Source organism: Marmota marmota, unplaced genomic scaffold (genome assembly GCF_001458135.2).
Source record: "Marmota marmota marmota unplaced genomic scaffold, marMar, whole genome shotgun sequence".
In the NCBI taxonomy this organism is placed as follows: Eukaryota; Metazoa; Chordata; class Mammalia; order Rodentia; family Sciuridae; genus Marmota; species Marmota marmota.
Genome location: NW_026000057.1, coordinates 19,378,644 through 19,385,730, shown reverse-complemented (window position 1 = coordinate 19,385,730; position 7,087 = coordinate 19,378,644). Strand labels below are relative to the sequence as shown.

General features: G+C 33.4%; 1 pseudogene; it reads right to left on the bottom strand.

Annotated features, from left to right (window-relative positions):
* Positions 1-6,297: 6,297 nt before the first annotated feature.
* The window catches only part of LOC107141300, a 1,408-nt pseudogene continuing 618 nt past the window's right edge, over positions 6,298-7,087 (bottom strand).

Below are 7,087 nucleotides of genomic sequence, written 5' to 3'. Positions count from 1 at the left end.
TTTCTCCCTTTGAGAATATGATAATATGATATTTTTCATATACTGCTTTATGGAAGATAACAGTGTATAGAAAACTTCTAATGTGGTCAAAAAGGGGCAGGAAACTAAGACACAAGCTGGGGGGAAAACTGCATATTTGAGCAGATTATATATATTTTGAACCAACATCCTTTATATAATAATATGATTATAACAATAAAAATATGCTAGTTTAGAGAAAATTTTAATACAGCTAGAATTATATGTGGCTATTCTAATAATCCATCTCAACAACTTTCCCTAGAATCGGGTCTACTGAATTAGAGGTTTTGTTTCTTTTTGTGGGAGAAGGGATGGGTGGATGCTATGACCTTGCCACAGAAGTGATATATCAATGGTGGAGCAGAAAGTGGAGGGACAAAGAGTGGCAGAAATATTCACACTGAAAGAGATGTGATTTTATTGATAATATTATTTAAAATTTCTATTGTATGTTGATAATAAGAAGTAGAACAATATTCAAATAGTTTGTTACTTTTTAAATGCTATGCAATGTGCCTACTTATAGCCTGCATCTATTCTTCACCTTTACTCACTAATATTTAAGCTAAGTCTATCACATAATCATTTTGAAATATTTATACCTCTAGACCAGCAGATAAGAATAATTAATAGTAAGCTTCTTAAGGCCGTAGGGCTTAATTCTCTATAATGTGAGGCAGGAAAATGTATCTTAAGATTTCAAGGCATTCACTGGGTGGATGCTTCCTGGTGTTCATGTCAAGGGTTAATCATCAAAAGGGAAATGCAGTATCTCCATATTGAGAAGAGTTCAATAACCAGTGGCCAATTTTTCTAGGAAAAAGTCTGGGATAATACAATAGATGGACAGCCTACACTGTGACAGAGTAGAGAGATGTCTTTTTTTTTTTTTCATCTAATTTTGGAACCAACAGATTAATGATTCTAATTCTTCTTTTGTTTAGTTTTTTTAAATTTAATTTATAAATTATTACTGGTTATTACCTGGACAGACAGTGACAGAACTGAATAAATGTATTGTGTGGACATGTGTGGAATGAACAGTAATGAACAATATCAGAACAAAATAGTCCCATATATGCATGTTCTTAACACAAGCATCTAAGACTTTTCATGAAGTATGAAGTTTGCTGCAGAAGCATGCTGAGCCACAGATGGGCCAAGAGTTAAAATAAATTTGTCAAGAATTATGCTTAGGAGAATTCTTCAACTAATTAACCCTACACCCAGGGTAGATTCTTAGAACCTATGAATGTTAGGTGCTTGTCAGTGGTGGTAATAAGTTTGTGGATAGAATTATGGTTGCTATTGAACTGACACTAAAAATAAGATTTTCCTGGACTATGCAACTAGGTCTAGTGGTTTTATGATTATAAAAACCCTTTACAAGTAAGACAGAAGAATGTGTGGAAATCTGATGTAAAAAAAGATCATCACAGAGGCACCTTTCAAGATGCAAGGAGATACAGTTGATGAATGGGCCAATTTTAGAAATGGAGAAAGACAAAGAACAAAATATCCTGCAGAGCATCCAGAATTGAGACTGCAACCCTAAATACCTTAATTATAGTCCAATGAAGCCCATTTTGGTTGTCTAACTTACAGAATTTTAACATAATAAATTTGTGTTGATGTGAGGCATTAAATTTTTGGTGATATGTTAGGGCAGCAATACGACATTAACACGTTTACCCCTTTCATAGGACAACTAGAGCCTTACAGATATCTCCCATTGGTACCATTGGGTAAAATTGCTCATTTCCTTACTCTCTATCAGCTCCCTTCCCTTTGCAGTTATATTTCCACTCTACACTATCAATATTTTTCAGGATTACCTGCGAAGTAAACTACTTGCACTTGAATTCATGTCTCAGGCACTACTTCTGGGAAAATTTATCATAAAACAGGAGTTACTGTTTTCCTATCATCAATGGAAATGTTGCTGTTGTTTTACCCATAAAATCATGCTGGCTTTGTGGTATAGTTTCTTTACAACTTGAAAACAAATATGTTGTAAGTGAAAGAAATTTCTACCCTCATGCAAGTGGCCCCGACTGTGGAATAGGCTGACAGATGTGATTGTAAGCACTCTTAGTAATGTCAAAATTGTATCTGAATGTAAAAAATGAATTGGCAAATAGGTAGACATTCTCAAGGGTCATCTTTCTGTTTATAGCATATATTTATCTGGTCATGAAGCAGAGTGAATAAGGGAAAAATTTCCAGAGACTAGATATGGGAAACATCAAAGAAAAAACCTTGAAAGGCATGGCAGTGATTAAGGTGTTGCTTTCATTTTTCTTTCCATTCCAAATAAGTCTGTTCCCTGCAGTCATGTATTCATTATTCAACATGTGAGTGGAATATGCTGAAGAGGGTGAGGGTACTGTGGATTATAGCCAACATGGCAACATTGGTTGCCCTATCCATCCAATAATACATCTATATGCCATTATCTATATCTATCTTTATGTGTTTGTGTCTACTTTCTCTCTACATACCTACCTAATTTTTGCTTTCTAGTAAATATCTATATTAGGCTATTTTTCAATTTCTCTGTCTGAAGACGTAAGCTGATCTGGATGTCAACTTATTTACATTTATAATTTTATTTGTTTTTGTGAGCATTTTTTGTTGTAAGTGATCATTATGTCATTCAGAAATAGGAAAGACTTAAAGAATTTAGATACAGTACAATGCAAGAATAATTAACCTCACATAAGCCTCATTCACTGCACCATATTGTAAAAATGTGGAAATAATAAAAAATTGTCTCTAGACTTATTGACAGAAAGAACAAGGCATTTTTGTTATTAGTTTAAATCACTTTGTATTTAAAATCTTGTAATATGGGGAAAATTCGTTTAGAATTATTTGTCTAGACTTATAGATTGCTAATATTTTTGCTTTTATTGCAAGCAATAATGAGTGAAATTCAGTTTTCCTTCAGGTCTGATGAACATGTTTTACTGTATATGTCTCTTAGTAATGACTTAGACTTTCTTTCAGAAAATTGAACAATGAACATATAGCTTTTTAAAAGATATATTTAAATCTGTAAGATATATGAAAGTTTTTATAACTGATAGCATTATTTAGATTATTATATAAGTATATAATTTATATATATATAATGTTTCATGTAATGTGCTTAGAATATATTTCTTTGAATTAACTAGTAGTTATACATAAAATATAATTAAGCCATGTTGTATATTTTAACATTGCCATGGATTGGTTTCAGTACTCTAGGTGTCACAAAAAATGCAGTTTTAGATTCTCATAAATCTAATTTTTGCCTTTTGTTGTTGGTTTCAAAATTGTTTAAAGGAACAACTGTTTGATTTTACTAGTTAGCTCAATTAATAGCTTCTTTAGCTAAAAATATTTCATGTATAAATAAAATACTTAGTCAGACTACACACCATTCTTCATTTTTTGTTGTTGCTTGTATAACTTCATAACCAAACATTTCTTGATTACAACCTAATAAAATAATCCACATTTCTGTAACTTGAAGTCTATAGCTTTAATATAATATATAACTTTAATATAATATAGGGGTAATAGGTAGGTAAATATTAAAGTATTGCAACAGATATTGACTATTTTCCAATTGAAATGATAATATTAATTACTGACTCATTCCATAACTGGTAGGTTCTTTTAAAAAAAAGAACTATTTACTTAAGTCCATATTGCTAGTAAAAATATTGTAAAAATCTTTGCAACTTTTTAAGATCTTTGAAAAGCCTGAAAGCTAATATTGATGTAAAGGACAACATAAAAATAAAAAAGAAAAAGTATTTTTTTGTGTATTTTCCAAACATAAAAATGAAAAATCTTCAGATCTCTGAGTGGTAAAAATGGGTGGGGGTGCAGGGATATCTTTTTATAAGAATTTATTTGAAGTATAAAATATGTTTGTTTCAAAAAAAAATTGGGGGTAAGGAGTTCTATTGCAAATTGTTAGGTAAATAATGATGAAAATTCACTTGGTTGCCAGTCTTTCATATTTCTTTCTTAACTAAGCCCACAAAATCTTTGTTTAATTAAACATTACACAAAAACACAAACATAAAATTACACAAATATGAGATTTGCAATGATTTTAATTGATGTCTTCAGGATCGAAGGAACTTTGTCATTTTCTTACACTTTTCCTCTACTCTTTCCCCAGCCATTCACATCTACAAACACAGAACCTGAGAATTAATTGAATTTAAGCTGATCTTAGAAATTAGAAATATTCTAAATTCTTTTTTTGTTTTTCTTTCTCTCTCTCTCTCTCTTAACAATCCTAGGAATTGAACCCAGGCCTTCTTCAGTCTAGGTAAGTGCTCTACCACCAAGCCACATTCCCAGCCCCTAGAATTCTAAATTCTTGAGAAAAAGTAAAAAGTAAATAGTAAATGTTGATAAAATTCTTAGTTGTTTTACCTGAAGTTGGCTTTCAACATTTATTTCATTGTTCTCCTTAGGAGGGTTTCTCAGTCTATTACTGTGGGTCTTGGATAGTTATTCACAGCTTTTCAGTTTTTCAGAATCACAAAAAAAGTAAGAACACACACTTTCAGTCTAGCTATCTCCCATTTCAATCTTGGATTTCTGATATTATTGTTGTTTACTTGTGCTGATAATAGTGGTTAAATAGTATTGATTCAGAAGTTTTCCAGAGCAGTATCCTGCATAAAAGGATTAAGATAATTGATCTCATCTTGGACTTCTGAAAGATAAAGTACTGTCTACCTACACACTGTAAATCTATGAGCAGTATGAAGTTTGTTTGCTTGGATATCTTTAGTTTCTTGTTTAGCCGTAAATTACTTGGCTAAGTTCCCTCTGAGCATTCTGAGTTTGGCTTATTTTTTGCATGTGAAGACCAAAACTTGTCTTAGAATGAATGACAAAATTAAAGTAGGTGGCATCTAAATTCTATCCTTGTGCTAGCCATTTATGATTCTGTTTTTTTTATTATTATTACATTATTTTATTGAGAATCAAAACAATCTGTGTGACTTTAAATGATACTGTGTTGATGGGGACTGAAGAGCCAAGCAAGATGAAAGAAGGGACACAGGGGACCCAAAACTTGGTGCAGCTAAGGATGTTTATTATTGGCAAGAACAGCATTTTATAGTTTACAGTGGGTTCCCAAACATGGAATGCAACCTTGAGCTTAGACAGACAAAATACCAAAATTTCTTTTTTAAAACAATGCTATGTTTACATTTATATTCTTAATCTTTGTCCTAGATCTTATACTAGCAGCTAAGCATAAACTAACAGGAACATTCCCCAAATAACTCCACCACAAGGAAAAAACTTGAAACAAGTCCACAATCTCAAGAGAAACTTGGCAAGTCTGATCATGTCAACTGAGCATGTCCTGAAAACAGTCTGCTCTTTTTGCTCTGGCCTTATAAGAGCTCAGAGGACATTAACTCCTTAACATCTGCAGCTCCACCCCAGTCCTCGAGATCTCAGACAATTCCATCAATACTGTGTTTTCTTAATGGGTTAAATCAATGACTTTTTATAAAATTACATCCCTTACTTATATATTTTGAAGGAAGACAATATATTTGCTTAACTTTTTAAAGAATAAAAATATTAAGCTAATCATGAACATTGTTGTTCACTCTTTATGAACATTATTAAGCAATCTGATGCCCCAATTTCCAATTGTGGAATTGCCATCCAGGGGCAAGGTAGGGAAATCTTTCTGCTTGTCTATATTCTTATAGTCATTACCTCAATCCTATTTAAAATGAATAAAACAGTTTTGAAATCCATATTCTTTGTTCTTCTCTTCAGGGCTATATACAAATTCTCATAAGTATATAAGGGTGTTAATTTAAATTTAATATGTAAAAAACAGATTTATTTCTTTTTTTTCTCCAAATTCTGGTATAATAAGGACTTGTTTATTTTGAAAAAAAAAAAAGGTCCCAAACATCAGGCTGTTCACAAAAATAACCCAGAGTATGAACTTTAGAAAACAAATAAAGACTATTACACTAATTATTCTTCTAGAGGATGCATTTAACATGCCAACTCTCATTCACAAAAATACACTGTTACATTTGTGTTGAACAGCTCCACATAGGACTATTATGTGGGGGATAACACACATACCTCTAAAACTCAAAGCTGCTCTCAGGTGCTACAACTAAATGAGATTGCCTTTGCAGTTAGGGAAGCAACTACTGAAATCATGTATAAATGGAAAGAATTATACTCCCTGCATAACAAGAGATTATTTTGGAGACAGTCGATAAAAACCATACATCCTTTTTATTGTTAAGTTATAATGAGGTATCAAAATTAAAAGCAAAAATTACAGGGTAAGACTTAACAAAACTACTAGGAGCCTCAAAGGAAGTGAAAATGGGACTAGGCGCAGGGCAACATGAATTAATGAACAGGGGAAGGACAAAGATAGGGAGAACAGTGAGCATGTGCTGAAGATACTAGGGGAGAGGATCTGGTGAAATTTTGATCATAAGACAAGCGCCTAGGTAAAGAAATAATGGGTAAGATTTCTAAACCCCACTATGTGCTTAAGAGTCATCCTCGCCGTTGGCGTTGTCTCTGTCATCCTCTCCTTCCTCTGCCTCTTTTTCATCATCCTTGATCAACTTCAGCTGGTCATCCCCCCGCTCTTCATTATCATTATCATCCAGTAGATCCCCCTCCTCAGCAGAGTCATCTGCACCCACCTCAGACTCCATCTTCACATTAGTTTCATCTTTCTTCAGGGCGCTGCTGCTCTGCTCCTCTTCCGACTTATCATTCTTCGTCTCTACTGCTTGTTTGCTCTGCTCCTTTTCAACTTTTTTTCCAGGCTTTCCAGAGGAGAATCCACTTTTTGTTTTATTTGGGTCAGCTCCTTCTTAATGGCCTGAAGGTCATCTCCTTTCAACTTTCCAGACTTGGAAGAAGATCACCGCTGTCCACTCTTAGAATTTAAGCCACTTTTGCCCCTTCGGGAGGTGTTTCCTGATGCACGTTTAGAGGGCACGACAGCATGGAGGAGGAGGAGGAGGAGGGGGAGCTCGTGCTG